General features: G+C 40.8%; 1 long non-coding RNA gene across 1 annotated transcript in view; it reads right to left on the reverse strand.

Moving 5' to 3' along the window:
• Positions 1 to 18,334, reverse strand: part of LOC146767931 (uncharacterized) — a 33,505-nt gene extending 15,171 nt beyond the window's left edge. The window contains exons 1-2 of the long non-coding RNA XR_014953822.1: positions 17,121 to 18,334; positions 1,733 to 1,799 (exon numbers count right to left, since the gene is read on the reverse strand). This is a non-coding gene — a long non-coding RNA (uncharacterized LOC146767931). The remainder of the gene's footprint in view (positions 1 to 1,732; positions 1,800 to 17,120) is intronic.
• Positions 18,335 to 25,017: the final 6,683 nt, after the last annotated feature.

Consider the following 25,017-nt stretch of genomic DNA (forward strand, 5'->3'; position numbering starts at 1 on the left):
ATTCACAGAAGTGAGTGTTTAAGGAAAAGCTCACGCTTTGTCTCTCTTGTTGACTAGGTTTCCTCTCAGTATCCTAGCAGGGTCTTTGTCTTCAGTTCTGCTTTATGCTTCCACCTAAGGACCTCAGGTAGGAGCTCACTCCAAGCTACTGTTGTTGGCCAGGTCTGGATTCAAACTTTGGGGGTTTTGACTTTAAAAACAAGATTAAATGCCTACCTGAACAACTTCTGTGGTCTCATTGGCTGCCTGAGTCATCTGGCCTCAGATGACCCAGGCAGGATTCACATATTATTAAACAGATAAACAGTGGAAGTTCAAATATAAAGGCACAGCATGACTTGTCAGTGCATCTGTGTGTGCATGTACACTTAAGACTTCTTAGACACCTTCACCAGCAAGAGTTACTGGGCACTATCAGAAGAAAATGTTTTGGAAAAATAATAGGTCTTGTTCCTTGTCTTCAATATCCCAAAGAATTGTATACCTTCTTGTGATTATATGTTATTCTTTTTTACTTTGAACAACTAAATATTTTTAAAAAGATAAAATTTCTCACGCTAGTTAATGCCTAACATTATTTAGTTAATGCCTAATGTTATTTGTTTGCTTGAGAGTAAAATGCTAACTTTCTTTGCTTTCTTTACGACTTGCACTTGTAGAATATTCTATTTCAGGGATTAGGCTGGCAACTGGAAGCAAATGTATTTGTAAACCAAACCCTAAAATCTGCTGAGTGTGTAACGGAATCATGGTAGCAACATAAACTGTTCTATCAGAGCATGTGAAAAAACTGTAATAACCTCCAGTTCTTCACAACAGGATAGCAACAGTATATTTTGCATTTTAGATGGATTTCCCTTTTGAAGAAAATATAGATCTCCTTTCTCTTCATAATATAGAAAATAATGGGACTAGAGCTGAGGTAGTTTTTCTAGACAGTCTCAGAATCAGGACAGGGATCTACAAGGGAGGTGGTGGGTTTTTCTTGTACAGAATAGGTGTATCACTAGGTGTTTCATGCCAAGTAAATTTGAAAATTCAGAATTTAAAGCTCATGCAAATATGAAAGTCAGTAAAATCATATTAGCTGATTTCTGTTTTGCAGAAAGCAAACTCACAAATTTCATACAGAATTGGTAAAAACACCCAACATCCTTCCCTGCATAGCTAGCTATAGAACTTAGAAGAGATCAAAGCCATTTTACATTATTAGACAGGAATCAGGAAGAGAATGTATAATCATGCTTATGGGTATTTCTCTGTTTAAAATGAAACAAAATAGTATATTCAGCTCTTATACTTTAATTCTCAAAATAATTAGGAACATTTTTATTAATAAAAAATACTATTTGAAAATTTTTAAGCCTGTAGGATAATGGGAAATTTAAAACTAAGAGTTCATAAAAGCCACTGATTGACACGCTTTCTAAGCCTCTGATATTAATATATAAAGAACTATGTAATATCAGCAAACATCAGACTCTTTCACAAGCTTGCTTTTAAAAGCTGGAGTTCATAACTCTGGGGACAAATCACTGGTCCTTTGAAGGCCGAAACAGTTCTGTCTACTCTGTGATGAAGGAGGAAGAAGTGGACACATTTTCCCTGTGGAAGTTGTCACAGAAGTTAGGTCAGTAGTTAGGACTGTGATTTTGGAACTTACTTTATTTTCAAATGTGTTGACTGCATTCTAACCCTGCTCTTAGGGGCATTTAAAGAAAATGTGACTCACCAGCTATACGGCCTTGCCTGAAGAGATGAGATTTCAGAAGTTTTCAGTGGTTGATCTCCAGTTACTGCTAAGGGATGACAAAAAAGATTTCCTGGAATGGTGATCATATGCAGGGAGGGAAGAAAAGTCTTGGATTTTATTATAATGACTCATGTTCCCTCTGGAACAGACACAAAGAAAATCTATCCTCATCAATACATCCTGCACTAGCTTAGACATGACTGCAAGGACTGCATGAGCAGACCACTTCTAAAATTACATTAAAAGAAAGATATGGCATTGACATTATGTGATTACAGTAGCTGGCTAATGGTTTCTGGCTGAAATTAACACTATTCCTCAGTCAGAGTGTGCAAAAGAATTGAATGAGTCAGCCTCTCTTCAAAGGAAAATGAAGGTCATTATCCTTCAAAGGACTTCAGATTTTAAACCTTCTTGGTTCAGAAGTCCTCTCAACCTAGGCAGTAGCACAGGGTCTATAACAGCTCCTGGTTCTCTGTAGAGGCAGCAGCTATATAGGACCTGGTGTCTTAAGACAAAGCAGGGAATTGCAGTCAGTGTTGTCAATGCCTGTCTTCTCGGGCATCAGGAAGAGCAGATAAACTAGTAAAGATTAGATGCACTATTTTCTGGTACACTTAACTTCTAGCTAAGTAACTGGAGCCCCAAATGGCGTGTTCTTGTGTGTATGTAGTTGCTATGGATGGAAAAGCTGCTGACACTTGCACCTCCTTGAAATCAATAACATGGCTCCCATTGCTTCCAGGGAGAACAGAGGCCAAAGCTGCAAATCCTATTGGATAATTATGAATCAAAGAGTGGCAGTATACAGTAAAGCTCCACATGGCTGTGATTCAGAAAAATACTCCATGGCCTTTGTTAGGGAAGTAAATCATGCAGCAGCAGGAGACATTTTCAGCATTCTAAATGCTCCTCCGGAAAACTAAACTCAATTTTGACTGCAGGTTTAGGTACCTGATGCCTTAATGAAATCTTTCCACCTTTGAGGACTGTTTGTGATTGTTTCCTTCAAAAACAAAAATAGAAACAAACAAAAAAAAAGAACAACAAAAAATCAAAACCAAATTTTTTCTTATTTTAATATTTTCCAGCGTGCATTTGTTTCCACAGCTGATCACTGAAACCCCAAGGAGGCAACAGCTGTTGTGAATGAACAATCAGATTGCCCAACTAATTAATGGTTTTAAATGGACTTAGGTGGTTTTTTGCCACTCCTTCTTGTTATGTCCGTGCTGATGAAACTGTTAATAAATTCTTAATGAGGAAAAATGTTACATAAATGTTGGGTAAACCAGGTCTTCTTTTATATTCAAAGCACAACATATAGTTAAAATGTACCATGTATAGAATCAGAGACTCACTTAACTCAACCTACCCACTCTGTGCTGAGATTAATATATCCTGCTTCTCATTTGAGTGTCTTGTTATGTTAAATGTACCACACTGATCTAAAAATGGGAGATTCTGTGGGTGCCCAGGTTTGTTATCAGAACCAGATGATGAATGCTTGTAAGACATGCCTCCATTTATGCAAGAACAAGAAACGTGTAAAATGATCTCACTTCTCCTTTAAAAACAGGTTTCTAATCCATTTGATCCATTCCTTGCAAATAATCAACTCAAAATACAATTTCCTCATTAAAATTGCCACTGTATTTTTTTTTTTTTTTCTGTACCATTTCCTGGTCTATTCATAGTAAGACTATAATCAAGAAAGAACAGTGCAATCTGTAAGGAATTTTTTTAATTAGTTGGAAATCATTACCTTTAATAACTTCTGAACAGGATGCCTTCTTAACATAAATTTTTGAAACATACTATTTTTTTCCAAGAGCTTTCCCAAAATTGCATTTTAAGAGTGATTTTTAAAGATTTTTAAAGATAGAGTGTTATATTTTAGAATCACCAACCAAAGTTTAAACTCTTCAATGTGGAATTTTTAAGAAAACATATATTTATGGTAAACTCTCATTTTTTATAAAATAGATATGTGTCATCAGCTATCTTTCTGGTGTAAAATTCTGCTGTATTGTGTGTGATATTAACTAGCCTCAGAACACTGAGAATTATTTAGCTCCTGTCCACTGCCATGGGAAGAAGGCTATGTAAAATTATGCTTATTATACCAGAGATCCAAAAGCCAAGAATCAGCCTTCCTATTAAAAAAATTAATTGCTCTAAAACTCATAATGGTTCTGAAAATACTGAATATTAATTTATTTTTTAACCTTCCATTTTGTGAGACTTTAGCACTTTCTGTGTTTAGATCTGCAACTCTGAGGAAATGAGTAACTTTTAAAGGGGAAGTGGAGTTTCTTCATTGACTGCATAATTGCAAGAGCTGGGCTTTTATGAAAGATAATTAAATATTATGAAACCAGGGGTGAACCAATCCAAATTGACATGGCTGAGACAACAGCCCTAGAGCATGAAAAGTACTGGGTGCTAATGAACAAGAGAGAAGGGAAGATAAATAATTCTGGATCCTGACATTGTGTCCCAAGAACCAAGTACCTGCATTCAAAATTCAGCTTAATTGTTCCTTTTCCTTGCAGGCACCAGAAAAAGATTTTCTTACATGCACTTGTCTATATTGCTGGGCAGAGCTTTAGCTTATTTACTTAAGATGAAACTATTTGATGATTTCTACCCACTTACCACATGTGCCCTACTCACAACTTTAGGTTTTATTGGATTTTTAAGATAAAAATTTGGTCCTTATGTGTCTCTGACTCTGAGGTTACATTTTCTTTAAATGCTGTTGGCATTGCAATGTGCTGAGCATATGCAATAACAAAGGTACACAAGCTTCTGACCTATATTCAGGGGCCAGAGACGTGGATCAGAAAGAGGATGAGGCTTTCCTCTCTTTTGGAAGTGATATCCCAGCTGTTTTCATTGCAAATGTTGGAGTAATGCCTCTGTGACTTCAGTAGGTAAGCTCTGCCAACCTATTAGCTGAGTTGTTTGGTGTGGACTTTGATTAACTTTGTACAAATTTAACTTTCTCCTGGAAAACCTAGCTGTTTGTTTTCTGTTGTTGCTACAGTTGTGGCTGATATCTTGAGATCTACATTATAAAAATGAGCAGATAACTTATTGTATTGATACAGATTTTTGTTTGTCATCAGCAAGCTGCATTCGTGATTACTGGCAGCTGAAGCAGCCAGATGTGTGTGTACGCGCATAGTTCTTCAACCACATGAGCTTTTGCACAATAAATCCATTAGTGCTGATTACTTCCCTTTCTCCAAAAGGCCCTGCTTTTTCACTCGATTTTGCTATCTCTATCTCTAAATCAGCAAATAGCTTTCAGTAAAATCCTAAAGGGCTAGACATTTGTGAATTATATAATTTAATGCATGACTATTGCCTGTATCTTCTATATGTAAAATGGACCTTTATGACTTGGGTTTTCTTTTCTTGCCTTCAACCTTCTTTATTTTTTTCTGAATGACAAACACCTCACCCGTTTTATGGCTAGAAATACATACTGTATGAAAAAGGCACCTGCTGTCCCTCTGAGAGAGAGATGGGGTCAGGAAGCATATGTGGTACAGTCTCTTGGTGGCAGACATCCTCTTTTCTGGAAGGCAAATTGTAAGTACATTTATGGAGGTTTATAATCTTGGATATGAAATGTAGCCTGCAACTTGAAAATCAATGTTCTTTCACAATTGGTATGCTACTTTGAAGTCTGGCAACTGAAGGCAGAGAGAGAAGTGATTTCCCTGTGACCCCAACCATTTGTTTCACACCAATGTTTACGAAAGTGTTTGCACATTTCTCAGCACCCAAAGCTGTGATGAAGTTGTTACAACACCTCCCTGCCAGCAGGAGAGGGCTTCTTTCCTCTCCATGCCCCTCCAACTACCCTACTCTCCATTCTGCTGTCCACTGCTTGTGTGACTGGTCAGGGAGCTGGGCTAGCCCTGAGGGCAGTCCTGAGGGCCAGAAGAGGAGGAAGGGGGAGAAAGCTGGAGCAAGGAAGAAGATTCCACCCCATTTTGATGGTTCTAAGATCAGCGAGTGCCATAGCAATAAGGCACGTAGATTGTCCCAAAGTTTCACCTTTCCCCTCCCTGGGTGGTTAGTCCATGAGTCATTGTCACACAATATAGAAAAATATTTTTTGAAGACTTGGGAAATGCATCTGGATAATGCTGAGATATGAAAGCCTGTATTTGGCTCCTCCTCAGGGAAGAAGTCATTACAGTTTTTTTCTCAAAACAGACTTCTCAAATACACCCTTAAGCAAGACAGAATGCATCTTTTTCACGTGCTGGGTCCTCAAGACAAGGTCCATGAGTCAAGCTCTTGCTCATTTCCACTGACATGCCAAGAAGTCTTTTTTAAGGCACATACCTTCTGGGCAAATAGCACCATCAGAAATAATTGTAGTGATGTAGCTCTTCCTTCCAAACAAGGCAACATTTGTTGATTCACTGGACATAGTTGGCAGTGCCCTTTGATTACAGGGCTGAGTCAAAATTCAGATTATGTCTACAGGTGCAGGAGTACCCATGCAACAGACTTTGCTTTTCCCAGAAAATATCTTGCTGCTTTCTTTCTAGATGTCTCTATTTATACATCTTTGCTTACTATGGTAGTATCCTTTAAAATTTTACTGAATTCACTCCTTAGTTATTGAACCTTCTGTTATCTCCACCATGGTGGGTTTCCCATTAGGAGAACAACCCAGTCATCTCTTGACAGATCACTTCATACCAGCCTGCCTACCCTGGGTGCTGTTTGCCCACAATTTGCTTTCTAGAGTGAAAGCTAGTGATCAGCTCTTTTCTGACCTCTTCCCTGTCCAGCAGTACACAGGAAGCTGGAGAAGCACAAATACAGTCCATAAAAATGACACCCAAAGCCCCTGTTTACCTACTGAGGGTTTATGTAGGGGTACAAAAAGAGTTGTCCCAGGAATCTGAAAATCTTGCATAAAGCAACGCGTTAAGTATTTCTAGTTCACACGTGCAAATGGAACAACATTTCAGCAGTCTTCAACTCATCACGTGCATCTTTGAAGACCAAGACTTTTTATGGACTTTGTAAAAAGGATTATTTTGTTAATGGTTAGCCAAGTCAGCAACAAGACTGGGAAAACTGTTAATGGTATATTTACCCAAAAGTGTAGCTAGAGCAATTTGCAAAATGAGGTATGATATCCACATGAATACACAGACATATCCCAGGGTAAAATGGGCAGAGTGTCATGAGTAGAGTACAAGCTTCCTGACTCACAGGGCAAATAATACAATCAGGATTATCACATGGAATGATTCCTTCCAAAAAACAGCATTATGTAGGGGTAAAATTCACTCCAGTTGTGGAGGATTTAATTTCATTTTTGCCTGCCCACACTTGGAATCAGAGCAATAACTTGTGCCAAAGAGTCTTTGACTCAGGAACATCCAGGTTTCTGCATGTTGCTGTGCTGATTGGACATTTTTGCTATGTAAACACTAAATGATGTGGAGTACAGGCAAAAAGGAGAACTGGTTTGCACTGGGATGTAGCCCTATGGCGCTCAGTCATCCCCTCTATTTCAGCCCCACCTCTGAAGAAAATGCCTTATTTGCTTATGGATGTTGCCTTCAGTGCCAGTGGCTGCATATTAACGCCTCCTTTGTTCCCTGCCTTTGCATGAGATCAGCTTCTCAGGGACAATCCCACTCCCTGTGCCACATTTATTTGTGCTAGCCCTGCCTCAGCCTGTCCATTACAGCACAGTTTCTGCTCATCAGCAGGGCATGGTTTGGGCATCCTGCTCTGCAGGCTAGGAAAAGGCTGCCACTCTCTCCCACCTTTCACTGCCTCTCTTGGAGCCTCACTAACTACAAACAGCAGCTGATGGTCTGTTCAAAGGGAGCTTTCACATCTCTCTGTAACCATGGTGACCAGTGACTTGGGCCCAGCATCCTGGAGTTCCAGGAGCTAGAGATGTAAGTGCACGTGTGCATGTATAGTGTTTCTCCTCTGTAGCACCTTCTCTTTTTCCTGAAAATATCTGTAAATTCTCCTCGTACTGTAGTCCTGGAGTTCAGACTTATAGAAAGTAGTTCTCCTTTGCATTTTTAAATAATTTTAGAGGCCGTTTTTTATTTCCAAGGGAGAAAAACTTGGCTTCAAAGAATATATTTAAGACAACTTCACTTCTGTGATGATCCTTCATGCACTGGATGTACATAAACATGTTCTGTTCAGTCAGAAAAAAACGCACAGAAGATTATTAATACAATGCAAATCTTATTAAAATAGGATCTGTCCCTTCATTTTGTATTACAAATTGTGTGTTTGCTGAGTACTTTCTCTTTGCATTAAGAGGCTCAGTATTGTTGCTTGGCTCTCTGCCACTTTTCATTGCTTAACTCCTTTTGTTATTTAGCAGCTTTTCTGTTTATTAGGTTTGTATTAGTTTAGTAAGGCATCTCCACTGGGCACTGTTAAATCTCTCTCTCTCTCTCTCTCTCTCAGCACCCCTCATACTTAGTGTCTGGTTTCTCCTTTCTCTGCAATTCCATTTAGTGAACTCCCAAGCTTTTCAACCCGAAGTGTTGCACACAGTCAGTGTCACAGCCTGCAGCAGTGCAGGGGAGAGGAGTGTCCCAGTCACAGGCTCATTGCTCTTGTATAGGAGTCCAGATCCCATGGTGGCTCCTACACAAGTAAATAACGAGCCCAGACAATGGAGGCTTTGCACATCCCTGGGGATCTACAAGCAGGACATGGTTAAACCCTAACCTGAGAGATACTCACATAAACCTTTTGAAGAGAAACAACATAAAAGCACCAACATCTGTGTAATATGTCTGTATAATGAAGTTAGAAAGTTACTGGATATCAGAGTGACTAAAGGCGGAGGGTGGGTTCTGCTGAGGCCTGGCGAATTATTTTTGCTGCCTCTTGTGTTCTGCTTGGGCTTTTAAACTGAATTTACTTAGTCTGTCATGTACATAGCTGCTATGGAAGCACATAGATGTAAATATTTACTAAGATAAATACACTACCTTTAATAAATGTCTCTCTTCTCAATGAAACCTGTCTATCTGGTATAACGTAGTACAGATATTAAAAGCAGGAGTAACAAGTGGAAATTTCTCCTTTTGTGTGTCACAGTAGGTGTCAACAAACTTAACTGTATTGGCATGACACTGTTATCTATACCAAAATTGGTCTCTAGGCTCACACACTTCTTGCACTGTGGAGATGGAGGAGTGCTTTCCTCAGGACAGCTAAACTTAAAAATGGGAATTCAGTCCTTAAGCATGACAGAGATGACCTTGGATTTTTTCAGGAATGCTTCTAAAGTGCCTGGGAACTCCATTTATCTGCTACAGAAAAACAATGGGCTGCAAGAGTGTCTGCCACAGAAACATCTGCTGTGTGTGTAGCTGTCACATGGGTAAAGCTCCCACAGCCCAGGGGCTCTGCGGCTCCTCACTGCCCTTGATCTGTACAAAGCGACAGAACTGCCCTGCCCATGTTGAAATCTGTCAGCCTCCATGGAAACTACCTGAAGTGGAAAGTTCTAAACACTTTCCAGGAGCTACTTGACACTCTGCAAGCTGAAGCTGTAGCAGTTTGTCATTTATTTATCTTTCATTTGCATGTTAGCCATCTTGCTGAATGCTGCCTGGTGCATACTTACACTAAGGTAAGGCTCCCTGGATCACTCCAGTGTTAAGGTGTGGTGATGATGACACTCAGTCTATATGAAAGTGCACCAGTGTGGTGAATATATGGTCTGCAAAGCCCAAACTACTTTCTTTCCCTCTCTCTCTTCCCCCCCTCCTTCCCTCTCTCCCTCTCTTGCTGAAAGGCTGTCAAATGCTGCTTCTCTGCTGCACACTGTCAAATAAAGGTGATTGTGAAGAAGCAAGCTAGAATGTACAGTAAAATCTGATAAATGGAGGAAGGAGGCAAAAAAGAGCAAGAAAACCTAACTACCTGCATACTGTAATTTATCACTGGTATTCTTATGTTCCCTTCAGACCACTGAACCCTTTTAAATGAATAGAGGTACAGCTTATGACATCTGATGCTAGCAACAAACTGGAAAGTTTGGAAACTGAATCTCAGGACCTGTGCCTACTGAAGTCTGACTAATGTTTTGTGTCTTTGTTACATTGGCTTGATCTCTGGTTCAAGTTACAGCTCAGAAACTGAGACCATAAAGAGATAAAAGAGAAGTTTATCTGTATCAGACATAACCTTTGCATCCCTTGTGCCTAGTCTCTCTCTGGCTGAATTGGCATAGCTTGACAGGATGTGGGTGAAAAAGGAAATAAAATATTTTCAGATCTTTTATCTATACAAGAACCATCCTTGCTCAACTTACCCTACTTTTTTCTTTTATTTTTTATCAACATTTGCAAAAGGTGTTTTGTTTTACTGATATTTCTGGGAGACTTTTTAACAGATCAGTTTTAGATAAACTCACTGCATAGCAGAAGTAATGCATATGATTTAACAAATGAGTCACATGCAACAAATAATGAATTATGGATAGCAGAAGTCAAAAGAGAAGTCACAAGCCTAATGCAGCATTTAAATCCTGTTTGCAACATCAAACGAATGTGCTTAGATTCATTTCTTTGCATATTTGCCAACAAACTGGCAACCTTTCTGGTTTCCATGACCCAGAAAGGAATGTCACTGATTTCCCTTTGCTAGTTCTTGCTTTCCATACCTTGCTTTCCAATCTACTAAAATAAAATCTAAAAAAAAAAAAAAAAATTAAAAATTTAAAAAAATAAAGAAAAAATAGGAAAACACAAGAAACATAGAATCAACAATTGTCCTTTAGGTGAGACTTTAAAAAGGGCAGCAGTGCACAGACACCACCACAGCTGCCAGGAATTGCCAGCATTGCTGAAAGACTGAACCCAGAGAGGAAGGAGCATGTGCCTGTGAGAGACAAACTGCTGCAGCCCTTCTGCCCTCATCTCTGTAGCCTCTGTACCTGAATGGGACACATTAAAGGCCCTGCATATGTTGGGTTTGTCTTCTGGATAAATACATAGTTTTACTTTTCAAAGTCCTCATTTTGGCACAAGCATTCTGATCACACATATTAAATTTAAAATATTAAATTCATCCGTAGGCATGGGTAGAAGAAACACAAAGCACATTTTGGTTAGTTGCTGTAGAGTCTGAAGCTTGGAATAAAAGTGTCGCTGCAAAATTCGTTATACCCCTACTTTGTGATCAAGGTTTCATCTTTTATGTATCAAGCAGTCAGTCTAAATAGTTTCTTGCTTTTGCACCTTCTGGCAGAGACATTGGTATGCTCTTGATCTAAGACAATCTTGTTTTTCAGGATCACACAGCTCAACATCTGCTCTGCACATACCAGCCCATCTCTCTGACCCCACAGGCAGAGCTGGCTGATGCAGGGAGTGCATTTAAAGCAAAAGCAAGGAGGCAAAGCTAGCTGTCATTGCTGCTGGACTGTACTGTGTCCCTGATTACCTCCTCTGCATTGACTATCAAGCCAAATCCTTTACCACCCCTTTTTCACAATTCTTTCACTGCCCGTTCTTTCTCTTTGTCCATGGTTTACCTCCTTCAGCTTTGGTTTCCTCTCCTCCCCCAGATAAAATTGTGATGGTGTGTTTTCTCCTCTCTTCTACTTTTTACTAGTGGACCAACCTGCCGTGCAAGCCCCTTGCAGCAAAGACTGCCTTTCTGTGATTTTGTGCACTGCCCAGCACACAAACATCTCAATGCAATCTGAGCCCTTTTGGTGTTGTTTAGCTGGCCCAGCCACTGTATGAAGAGAGTCCTGGGGATGTAACAAGGTGATTTTGGCCCCTACTCTCTCTGAAGGCCCAGCTGAAATCACATCTCATATGGGAGCCTCCTGATGATGAGCATTGTCTTCAAGGAGCAATTGATTCTGTGACAAACTTCCTGAAGTCTTCACCTCTCTCTTTTACCCTCTCACTTTTCTGCCGCTCCATGGCTTTATTCCACTGCAGCTCCAACAGCCAGTGGAGGCAAGGTACTCTGTATTTTCTTGTTGAGGCTTGGTGGAAGCCTCAGGTACAATTCCCCCACACTCCTAGGCCTGGTGATGCTGAAGTGGCATAGGCGGAGCAGGGATGAGACACCCGGTTCCTCAAAGCCAGCAGAGCTGTCTGGGGCTGGTGGCCTCTTTCTGCTCTGCTTGTGAGGTTGTTGCCTGCTGCCTCCTCCCCTGCCTGGGGTGAGGGAGCTGCCTGCCTCCTCCAACAGCCCCAGCCGGCCCAGCTTGCCAGAGCAGCACCGGGAGACACGGGCTGGCAGCGCCTTCCCCGCGCCTGCGAGCTGCTGGGCCAGCGCTGCCTCTCACCACCCTGCACCGCGCGCTGGCGTGGGCTGCTGCTCATTGTCTGCAGCCTTCTGGGCAAGGCATGGGCTCCAGTCAGACTTCCCAGGCTTGCCTGGGAGCCCAGCATCAGCTGAGGAGATTTGGAGGCTGCCCCAGGGCTGTAGAGGCATCTGGCCACATCCAGGGAGCTGAGCAGGGTCTCACCACTCAAGCTCAGGAAAATAAAGCAGAGCACTTGAAATTCCCATATGCTCCATGCCCATTAAGACAATGTAGATAATGTTTTCCTGCTAATACTCTGTTAGTGTTGAGGTTTGGAGAGGTGTTATGGCAAAGAAGAATGCTGGGAATGGGTCTGTGAGAAATGGTCCCAGAGAGCTGATGCTCATGTAGAAAAGGCAAAGGGATGTCTCCTTCCCATAGGCCCTTTACAAAGCACTTTCTGCAGGTCCTTTGCAGGGACCTTGCTCCAGCTTGCCATTCTACCCCTGCAAGCAGCTGCCTGGCTCTTGCAGTTACCCAGGAATTGCTGTCAATTCTCCTCCCTCACTGTGAGGGGACAGGAATTTTGAAAGGCTTCTGGAACCTCTGTTTGCAAAAGCAGCTCCTCCTACCCTGTGCTTCAGCCTAGCCAGCAATCAGAGGTTGCCACAGGAAGTAATGTGGGCACTTCTGCCACATGGTTGTTCTTTGTGATTCTGTGCCTTTGTGAGGCAGAATTTCATCTCAGAGCTGCCTATGGAACCTGCTTTAATCCCTGGCTCAGAGCAGTCAGAAACCCATGAAGGTGCCTGCTAACAGAAAGGCCATGGAGAACTGAGTCTGGCTACTATTTATAAGGATAGACATTATTGTCAATGAACCACGCTTTGTGTGCAGCATTTGCTCCCACTCACGACATGATGTCACTCAGCCTATGGCCTTATTCTGTAGTGTAAGAAAATGAATGCTTTTGATCAGTAGCCAGATGATCCATTCCTATTTGGAGGCAAATTTCATGCTGGAAAATCAGTGTGTAGTTAGCTGACAGAAAGAAAACAAAGGCAAAACTTTTCTCTACTACACTGAATGTTTTTGCTGATGAAAATGATGCAATTATAATGATCCCAATTCATTAGCTCTCTTTTAAAAGTCACATACCTTTGTGAATATATTGAGAGATAAAAATCTACATTTTAATTCCATTTCTAAGTGACTTGGTTTGACCTGTTTTGCTAGAAATAGTAATCCTGCTCATGAATGCCATCTGCCCATTCAGACTACTCGTGTACCAAATAATATCTTAAAGGCTGGAGCTTATGGCTTTAACTATCACATGATACACAGTCCCATGCCTCTTAATCAAAGCATCAAGTGATTTATTCAATGTGGTTTTTTATTTCCTGCCACCGCCTGCCTGCTCAGAAGTTTCCAACAGCTTGAGGCAGCCAGAATTCATTCTTAGGGCTGTCTACTTTCTGACCAGCAGTGCTGTTTATAAGCAGCAGCCTTTTCTGCTTTATCTTGCTGTATTTGTTTCTCTCCCAGTAAACTTCTCGTAAAATGAAAGCCCATGGCAGTGGGTGGGAAACAAGGTGATCTTTAAGGTCTATTCCAACCCAAGTTGTTCTATGATTCTACAATTCCCACACTGTCAGACAAAGCACATAATTCTGCAATGAGTGGATCAAGACCTTCTCTGGTTCCAAAAGCTGCTTTAAGAAAGAAGATCATTTATTTCTACCCCTCCTGGCCCAATGGGACCCCGAACCAAGGCCAAACTTCAGGCAGTACTGCACTGTAAATGCAACAGATAGATGGACAAGATTTCATGAGTAACACTTCATGATGTTTCTGCGTCACATTGCTACAGAAAATCTCAGTCTGTAATGTATTTGGCAGCTGGGTTTTTTGTGTTTATGTGGCCATGACCTGAAAACAGCATCTCATAGGTGAGCCATGAGTCAGTCACTACAGCACTCAATGCTTACTCCAAGCTTGCTTTTAAGACAAGCAGCCACACTGATTTAGACACATGCAGAGCACTTTTTAGTCAGATTTTTCTGCTGGAAATGTAACTAGCCCTAGTTAACCAATTTGATCTAAGCATCAGACTATAAATCCAGCATTTTTGGGTTTTATTCTTAAAAGTTCTTACAATCCTATAAGCTAAGGAAGCACATCACTCACTCTTTCCTAGGGCAGAGACCAAAACTACTGAGAAAAATTTTGAAAAGCTTAATGTTGATCTCCTGACTTGTAGCCTTTGATCATAATCACAAGACTGTCCTTTCTTCTGTTTATGTAATAAAAAACAACAACAAAATCTGTCTGAAATGAGACAAAAATGTCTTTTATAAGAAAATCTTTAAATACTAAGATTACGGATATGTGTTGCTGTTTGTTATTATTTTAGGTCACAGAGAAGTTAAGGAAGGAAACCTTCCTAGCACCTTCTCTTAAAATGGCTATCTCCATGAATGTAGGCATGATTATCAACATGATTTGATTCTGGCCATTTTATTGCAATGACAACCTCCATCTGTGACTGAGTTATGTTTCTCTTACAGCTATGCAAGCAGAATGTGGGAGCTGTTACACTGTACACAGGGTCAGGAGGGAGGCTGTGGTGAGAGCACTGGAGCACAGAACCAAAGGCACCATTCCCAGCCTTTCTTGACTCTTAAATTACATTCTGCATTTTTGTGTTTTAGGTGGAATATTACACAGGAGCTGAAGAAGCAGAACCCCCTGGGATGAGTCATTTCTATATCCTGTGATTGTGGTTTTGTTTACCATCCTGCCAAGATAAAGATTAGAATCCTTTGAAAGATGACTAAAAATTGTTGTATGTTGCTGCTAAAGAGCATCAGCTTTCTACATTAGTTTTATCTTCTAACTTTTTAAATCTTTCTCATTAATCTCTTGGAGATTTTGTGTTAACAGGATCAGACATCTAGCTTTCTTAAAGGGCCTATCATTGCTATGGCTGGCTGGGGCAGCATTAGTGCTACTGAGGTGATGCTTCTGGTGGCATCCAAAGTATTAGAGCAGGATTTCCTGAACAGGTTCAGTACAAGTAGGATGTGTTAAAGTAGCTGGTATGTAGAGTGCATGCCACAGGGGAGAGCTTCTGGTCTCCAGCATCACCTTGTGAAAAATATGTAATCAAGTGCTGACCTGGTAAGGCATCACCAGTGTAAGAAAAACTGATCTCACTTATGCACTGTAGAGACATTATTCCAGATGCAAGGGTCCTTCTTTTGTCTCCATGGTGTCCATATGAGTTCTGTCTATAGTCATGGTGACTTGGACACCAGTCCCAGGCCCCTGAAGCAGTAGCTTTTTCTAAGATTTCAAACAGGAGCCCTGTTGTACAGTGGGAGAGGATGGCATATACAGTCTGCTGGGCTACTCCACTCAGTCCCCTGCTACCAACCCCAGTTTAAGGTTATTTTTTCAGAAGACAGATGAAGGTGATGATCAGCTTTCATTTCCTATTGGTCATGGATAGCTGAGAGAGGCTTGAGTTGATTTCAGGACATGACAAAACTGTGTAGGAAGGACAAAAGCCTCAAAGACCACTTCTAAAATTCATGATGTTGTCATCAGACACCTAGCAGCAGCCTGCTGAGATGGCTCCATGTTGCACCTGAAAGAATCCTTTGTGACCTCTTTGAGATACAGACTGACCAAAAACAGATGTTCTTGGGTCTCAAAGAAGACTAGCAACTGTAGAAGTACTGGATGGGGAAATTAGTCTATCTGAGACTTCATCAGGAATTTGGCACCACTGCACCTCAGCTCTGCCAGTTTGAAAAGGATCACAGTAGTGGCCATCTGGAAACTTCTGTTTTATTCTAGGCAGTGTCACCCAGACAGTGGCTGGGGGCTGGGAGACCTGCAGTGGGCATTGCTGCAGTGTTTGAAAGCAGAGGTGAACAGTAGCAGCACTCATGGAAATGCTGATAGATGAAGTCCCCAAGAGACCTCAACAGGAACTTAGTCTGATCCTCTTCCCCAACAAGTTCTGAAGAGCCATAACCTAACCCGATCTGTGGTAAAACACATGTTAGAGAGTTATTGTGGGTAGGGCTGGGGCATGAATATCACATGAGGGGACACAGTGCATACCGTAATGGTCCAAATAATCTTTTTTCACCGAACTACACTGAAGCTATTGTTGCTGTCTTGCTGAGCATCTAACTGAACATCTACAGCAAACATTGGCGAGAATTGGTTTTGATCACTTGTGTAACCACAAGTAATATTACTTGTGGTTTTTATTAACTCTCTTATCAGGATGAAAGTTAGTAGAAAGTGCTGAAGAAAATTCTTGAACAAATTACTGTAACCAATAACTGACATCTGATACCAGGTTTTCCTCTGTTTCCTCAGGAAAGGAGATGGAATGCATGAGCTAAGTGAAAGTTGTTTAGAGATATAATCACAAATGCTCCAGCCAAGAAACCAGCACAGAGAAGATCTAGTAGCTGATCAGGTAATGGTAATTTTGTAATGTTGTATTTGCAATGAGTATCTTTTAAAGGCAAATCTTAACAGACTCCTCTGATTAATTTTATTTTTCAGCCAAAACATACATGTAGAAACAGTACCGTTTGTGAGTGTAATTAATATACTTGTGGGAAAACCAAGTGTTTTCTGTAATATAGAGAGCCAACCAAATACCTAGTGCAGTAAAAATTGATGTGTTATGTGGTATTTTACACCTCAATAATGTTTTGATATATAGTCACAACTTCATTCAAAATGAATATTGTGTACTTTGTTTTCTCTTCATTGCCAGTATAAAATGCTTCAAAAGAAAATCCCAAATACCCTGGACTGTGAAATATGCACAGTGCTAAGCTGAGCTAACAAGAACACCCTGCAACTAAAAAAAGAAAGAACAGTCTCTGTACATCAGGAATAACAAATATGATCATTATATTAAGCTGTGCAGCCAGTTGCCAAGTGCTAATCAATAGGCACAGATTTAGAAACAAACGTAAGCCCTTTCCAGTAACAGAAGTAAGCAGGGGGCTCAGAAATAGCATAGCAACAAACCTGTTGTGCCTGGAGGAAGCCATTTCCATCACTCAGGCTCCGCTGCCGTCAGCGGTGACACACGCTGGAAATGGTACTGCTTCAGCACTGAGTGCATGCAGCACTGAGGCTTTTCTGCTCCCAAATTACACACACTTACCTTCTTGGCTGAGCAGAAATGTCTATTTAAAATTGTACTCACAGTAAGATTTATGTCCTACCTGGCCTAGAGCCAGCAAGTGACAAATTGACTTTGTACAAGATGGATAAAGACTTGCAATCCTGATGCTCTTACTCTCAGCCAGAAAAGCATTTCCTGTGCTGCATTTTGTCTCCTTGAAATTCAGAAGCATCTTCCTCTTGGTATAAGAAAAGAAAGGAAGAAATCAAAGAGCATTTTTACATCTGGAAAGTTTCCAAAAGCTTAGCAAAGCTGAGAAGTCAAATTAAATAGTGATTACATGTTTTCAACAACATTGCACTGGCTGTGATCTGTGTCTTCTTTCTTCATACTAGCTGCTCTTTGTACAGAGATTGCCTGAGTTAACCCTCAGACAACTATAATTTTGTAGCAAATCCTCTGAAGTTAAAGTGGCTATAAATACAGACTCAAGCAAGACAGAACTGCACTTAGTCAGGATCTCTACTGTTTGAGTTTGTGGTGAACTTTGAGGGCCTCACTTCATGGTGAGGTTTAAGAGGTGTTCATGCAGACTGAAATCAAAAGGGATGGCATCGTCCTTCATCTTGCAGGTGCAAGTCCCCTCCTGCCTTGTGTTGGCAAAGTATTTGTGACTGTGCCATCGAAGAGATCAACAAGCTGATCCAATGGAAAACTTGCCCTAGAAAAATAGCAGATTGTTTTTCAGCTGGGTCAGTGGGCTGATCCAGCTGCTTGCAAGATCAGACAAGCATGAGCATTCCTGTTCCAGCACCTGGGCTTAGTGAAACTGTGCCCTGAGATGTAGCTGTGACTATGCAGAAAGTAAAAAACTAATATGCCCAGCAAATACTTGAGGTAAATTCTGAGTCTATATTATACTGACAGAAGCCATAAAGTTAATTAATGAATTAAGACTAATAGGCAGATCACATGGTCATATGTGTTCAGAAAGCTCAAAGAAGCAATATCAACCATCAATTCTTCATAAAACCCATAAATATTACATTGACAGTTTCAGGGAGTTGCATCAAGATTTAGTAGCTTTAGTGTTTTTGAAACCCTTAGCACACTCACAGTGCTAAGGCAGATCACTGTCTTAAAGGGTTTGTGGCTCTGGATCTCTTCACATTTTGTTGAAGCCTGCTCACCAGTATTAGCCCTAAGAGAGTTGATGCCTATTCAGTTGGGACCATACACATTCATCAAGTAATTTGGTATTTTAGAACAAATATAATTACTTTAGTGTGACTAAAATAAGGGGATCCTGGCTTTACTGTCCCTGCATTGGAAATTCAAAAGGAGACATCTAAAACTGTAGACTGTGAAAGGTGTATGTACACTTTGAATTGGGTGGTTTGAGCACCCTCTTCCTTTTTTTTCATTTTTTGTTATTGTTGTGCTTGGAGAAGTGGCATCAGTTGGAGACCAGAAACAGTTTTTGCAGATCAGCTCAGATTGCTTATTGAGAATCTTTTTGGCATAACAGGACAGAGTTTTGAGTTTTTCACTCAGCCATCTCAGTTCATGAATGTGACCTTAAGGCCACAATGTTCCCTCTTTATATGCCTATATACAATACTCAAGCAAACCAATGGGATGGCACACTGGAAAGCTTTTAGGCTCTTGCACCACTTAGCACAGTCTTTTTAGCTGTCTGCACTGTTTACTCATCCTCCTGCACCACTGACAGTAAAAGCCTGCAGGAATCCTTTACCTTTCCTTCCTTTCCTAAATGTTTTTTTTCCTCCAGCAGCACTGCAGACACAGCAGCAGAACCAACTCAAAGAAAAACATAACAAAACAACTTTTGAATTCCAAGCCTCTGCAGGACAGGCTGCTTGTGTGGAGCTGAAAAGGAGCCAGAGCATACCAGCAAGGAAGCTGTGATTTCATCCAGAAGTCTGACAGAAAATCCAAGGTTCCACTGCAGCAGTCTGTGCAGATGCAGCAATCTCTCTCTGGCTGGGTCCATGTCAAATGCTAACAGAGGAGTGCCCAGGAGGTGGATGCCCATGTAATTCTGTGTTTGCTGTTTAGTAGCAACTCTCTGAGGAAACCAGGTATGCTCTACAGGTTTTTAAACAATTTTATTCCTTATGGTAATGTCTAATTTCAAAGGGAAGCTGCAAGGAAATGGGGAAGACAGGTGAGAGGAAGAAAGCTCCCCAAGGAGAGTCATTCTTGCTATGGAGTGGTGGTAGTGGTGTGAGAGGGTGTGCAAGAAAATCAACCTGAGTGGAGGTGGCTGGGGCATTTGCCTGGGGTGCAGGTTAGCAGGCAAGTCTCTGGAGAGGTCTGGCGTGAGGACTCAGGAGGATTAGCACCTGAGACAACATGTTTTGGTGTTTGCCTGGGGACTGATACTTGTGGTTTGGCTTCTATGCATCAGCTTGTATGCTAGCTCAGCAGGCAGGGGAGAAACACTGATCAAGTAGCACACAAAGTTTAGGATGGTGTTGCTGGGTCAGGGAAACACTAAAGATTGGATCAAACCTGTTTGCACCTGTGTGACTCTGGAATGACTCTGCTGACAGCAGTAGAGTAATACTGACAAAATTGAACAGGATTTTGCCTTATAGTGTGAAAACCAGAAGATTTGGCAGAGGGCCTGTATGGGTGCTGGGAGGTAGTCTCTGAATGTATGTGACTCTGAAAAAGGCTGTGCCAATTGCTGGAGAGATGTCTGAAGTCCTACAAGCATGTGCCACCCTTCCCTTCACAGGAAACAAAGAGCCTGCTGCACTTCAGACAGCCTACCCACTGAATTATTCAATGCAACTAAATAATTACAGAGCTCCAATGAGTTGCATAAAACTGCAAAACTGCCTCACTCCCTCGACTTGAATCAATAGTAGAATAATAATAGTATCAATTGATCTCTTTCTGATCACTATATTGTAGTAGTAAATCCCTGGTTTGAGGCAATTTTTAACACACTTGGAGGAAGAACTGAAAACATAGTAAGAGGAGTGTGGAGGTGAACTGACACAGCACGGTAAGAGAGGTTCTTGCTGAGGACCTTGCAGTGTCCTGTTCCTTGTGAGAAAGTGACAGTGTCTGAAATAGAGCGTGTTTTGTGCCCTGTTGCGTCTTCAGAGCTAGTGCCTGCCCAAAAATACTAATCTGGAGACAGACAAGCAGAAAAGCACAATGGCTGAGTGTTTTTACGGAGGCTACTTCATGTGCTGGGTTTATTCCAAAACAGGCAGTGCAAACCCTGCATACCATCCATGCCAGCTCTCTTGCACCCTTTTGCTTGCCACGATCATCATTCTTCTTGTCAGATTCCCCCACTGTGCCAGCGTTGAAGATGTGTCTTGGTTTTAAGTCCAGCTGGAGATGAAACACCACACAGCCTCTCTCTTAACACTCAAAGGAATGGGGAGAATGCAAATAAAACTTTTTGCTTGAGATAAAAACATTTTAATAATTAAAAAGAAATTAAAATACAATAATAATAATAGTAATAATAATAATGACAATAATAAATAATGGAACCAACCAAAGAGATGCACAATGTAATTGTTCACCATCTGCTGACCAATGCCAGACCCTCCTTCCTGAACTCAGATCAATTGTCCTTGCAGGTAACTCCACCAATTTATATACTGCACATAACATTCTATGGTATGGAATATCCCCCTGGTCAGCTTGTATCACCTGTCCCAGCTGTGCTTCCTCCCAGTTTATGTTGTTTACCTCCTCGCTGACAGAGCAAGACAAAAGGAAAAAAAAAGTCCTTGACTAGGGATAAACCACTTATAAAAAACCAAAACATCAGTGTGTTATCAACACTATTCTCATTACAAGTCCAAAACACAGCAGTGTAGTAGCTACTGAGAAGAAATTAACTCCACCTTAACAGAAACCAGGACAACATCCACCCCTTTTTCCATACCGTTATATCATGCCAAGTTTCACACTGCCCAATATCCCATTACCTTCCCTATTCATCTGTTTTGATAGGTATACATACAAACATCATTCTCTTTGTCTATGGAATGCCTCTATCAAATATTCATAAAACATCCACACACACACTAAAGTTTATTGAATTCTTTTACTCCATGACTTTGGCATTCATCTTTGATAACAGTTCTTCAAACAAGGAAAGATGGTGTGAGGAGTTGGATTGTTGCATGGTGCACATTTGAGTCAGTTCTCATTCCAACACTGCTGCACTTGCTCTGTTTTATCAAAGTTGATTCTTCATTGATGTGAACATGGCAATCAGAGGGAAGTCAGGCTCAGATCCTTAGAATGCTTGTGACTAAGATTGATGCCATGAGATGCTCAGTGAGGTGATGCACATGTAACCACCATAGAAGTGCTAATATTACCCCTGGGGAGTTATAACACAGTGTAATTAATTGTTTCATTTCACCCAAAGTCAAATCCATTTGAGGCACACTAGACTTCTGCATGCTACCGCATCACCTACCAAGTGCATCCAGATTTTTTAGCAAAAGCAGTCCCATGGATGGGTTTGCCTTTGCCTGAGGCAGAACTACTCCAGGTTTTTCCCAGCATGTCCTTAACATGTACTACAGGAACTTTATCCACTTGTACACTAGGTAAAAGTTTTGATTGGGCAGGGCCATCCCAATTGGCCCAATGGTGTTGACTATCAAGGTGGCTTTTTCGCTGAATGTGTACCCCAATGTTTGAACGTCCCACCACCCACTTGTGTCAGTGTAGTCTTTAACAGTCCCTTACATTATTGGGTCTTTCCAGAGACTGGTGCACAACAGGGAATGTGATACAACCACTTAATGTCATGCTCTTTGACCCAAGTGTCTCTAAGGTTGTCTAGGAAATGAGTTCCATTGTCTGATTCAGCTCTTTCTGGAGTACCGTGTCACCATAAGACTCACTTTCCAAGCCCCAGGATAGCGTTCTGGCCAGTGGCATGGGCACAGGCTGTGTTTGCAGCCTTCCTGTGGTTGCTGCCATCATCATAAGCACATGGCACTTGCCATCGTGGGATTGGGCGAGTGTGATACAGATGATCTGCCAGGCCTCCCCATGCTTACATTTCAGCCATCGTCCTCTACACCAAAGAGACTTGGGCTGCTTGATTGCAGTACATGTTTGACATCCATGGATAATATGAAGCTGGCATACATACCAACAGGGAACCAAACATCTCTAAATACCTGGAGCTGCTGGGCTGGGGGGAACAGTCTGTCCCCATTAAAGCAGCTCTAGGGAAACGTCCTGTTTGCAGTGCTGACATGAGCATCCACAAACACTGTGACTGCTGGGGAGCAGGTACTGAACCAGCCCCTCACTTCTCCCTGACACCACACCTGTACCTCCTCCATGGGAGAACATGCAGTCATGAGCCATCCCAGCACCAGAGGAGTATTGGAAAGCACTCCTGTGATTGCTCTGTCTGCTTTACCAGCACACTGAATACTGCTTAGCATTCTGTGCATGGAGGTGGTTATGTCTTCTGAAGATGGAGATGCCCGATGCTCAGGAAAAAAGTGTTTGCAAATATTGAACATTTATCTTTGCTGAATTACCTTTTCCAACAAAGGAAAGTAACTAAGAAATTAATTGCTGGACTGGAAACAGAACTATTAGACTGACAATCAGAAGTCACAGGGAGAAATGCAGTATCAGCCTTATGCAGAAATATTTTAAACCACTTTCTTTGTTTTTATGTAGCATTAATACATTGGTAAAAGTCATAGTCAGTCTGCCAGAAAATTGTAATGTTTGCCTCATAATTTATTTATAGTCTTGTGATTAATAGGTTTGTGTGGTTGACCTGTATTATGTATTTTTCTTTTAAAAAAATCAACAAAACTAATCAATATAGAGTGATTATTTTTGTGAAAGACAAAGTTTTGCTGCAGAGTCTTTCTAATGTCACACTGACTATATTGAAACCCAAACTGACTATATTTAAAGAGGTCAAGCCTTAAAGGTTGCAGAAATATTGAACAAACTGGTAGAAAATATAATATCTAATGTAATTAGCAGGTGTATAAATATATGTGATATTATGAAGAAAAAATGATATAACTTATATAGAAAAAAAAATCTCATGGCTTGATGGAGTTTTTTGGGCAGAGGAAGGAGATGGAAGTCTGCAGTGAAGTCTCAGAATCTGCCCCTGGAATTGTTTGGTTTGACATAGAAGTTATCTGAAAACAAAAACCATAGACTGAGGTGAGAGATGGCAAATTCCTCTAGGTAGCAAAAAATGAAAGCCAAACAAAAAAAAAGGATTTCATGCTATGAGTTATTGGGTTAAAATGGCAAAAAAAAAAAAAAAAATCAATGTTGTCAAAGGAATCCAAACATTGTGTGCAGAGATAGAAGTCCTGAAAAGAGAAGTCCTATACTTGGGCAGAAGAGATCCCCAAGTTATGACAAACTGTTTTATAAAGGGCAAGAAAGCTGAACAAATGGTACACAGTGAATGGTTAAATAGCCAGGGACTCTTCAGAGTGGAAAAAAAGAAGCAGATGGGAGATTTGACAAGGAGTTTTAAAAACATGAGCAACATAGAGAGAAGAACCACAGAGTCATTATTCCCTCCTTCATAAAGCAGAAGAACTAGATGAAACTAAGAGAAATGGGCGGGTAAAAAGTCCCAAACAAATTAAAGAGGTACTTTTCACTAGACATGTCTTTCAACTTTAGAACACTGCAGGACTTGATGGGTGCCAGAGGCTTGTGGGGGCTCACACAGCTACTGGACAAATCAACAGAACAAAAATGAATCAAAGTCTATAAACCGTGAAGACACCCCATCTCTCCCAGGATGCTCTTGAACTGCAGAGTGCTGCAAACTGGAACAGGTACTATGTATCACTGAATACAGGTGAACAGGTCTGCTGTGACCCCGACTTGCCATTTTGAATGTGAGACTGGAATCCATCAGGAAACCAAAAAATGTGAAAAAGCCACAGAAACAAATCATTTAAATAAAACCAGAAACTGTCCCCATGTGTCAAATGAAATAGCAATGAAGAAAGTTTAGCTGTCACTAGAAGAGTGAGCAGTATCAGATGGTTCTGTGTCCAGGCAAAATAAATAGGTTTTTCTTTCTTGCAAGTGGGAAAAGGAGAGATACACTGGAAGTGTGAGAAGCAGGGTGAAAAAATTAAACATAAAAGCTTGGCTAAGCTTTATCCAAATAAATATATACTCCTATTGTCCCTATCATACAGCTGATGGGCTTTGGACCTGCAGTTCCCAGAGCTACCATTCTGATGATTTGCTCCTTTAAAAAACAGATTGTTATCTTAAAAAATCCTTGGGGATAACCTTTATTAAGATATAAATGGAGAAGCAAGTTATGACATAAATGCACATCTGGAAACAAGGTCACTTTCAGGGGCCTCTGCATGCTTTTGTGAATTTCTTATTTTTCTATTTGTTTGCTCTTCATAAAATATCTACCCATTCTAAATTCTGAAAAACAATCTTAATTTTTCAAGAAGAGCAGTGCAAAAACTCAGAAATTGTGTATAACAGGTGAAATTGAAAATCTGCTAGGACTTTTCTGCTAATAAAAAGTTTTTTAAAAATATTACTACTTTCTATGAATAGCATTGATTGGGAAAAGAGAATATAAAGCATGTGTGTTATTGAGAACTGCAGATACACTTTTCGCAGTGGAAAAAGTAGATAGTATTTTCCCATGGGACTGTAGATCCAGCTAAAGTCAATGGTAGGCCTAATAAGGACATGTGAAAACTGCAGCCTGGCATACTTTTAATGAGATTTCATCTCAGT

Source organism: Lonchura striata, chromosome 3, assembly GCF_050655825.1.
Source record: "Lonchura striata isolate lonStrDom1 chromosome 3, ASM5065582v1, whole genome shotgun sequence".
Taxonomy (NCBI): domain Eukaryota; kingdom Metazoa; phylum Chordata; class Aves; order Passeriformes; family Estrildidae; genus Lonchura; species Lonchura striata.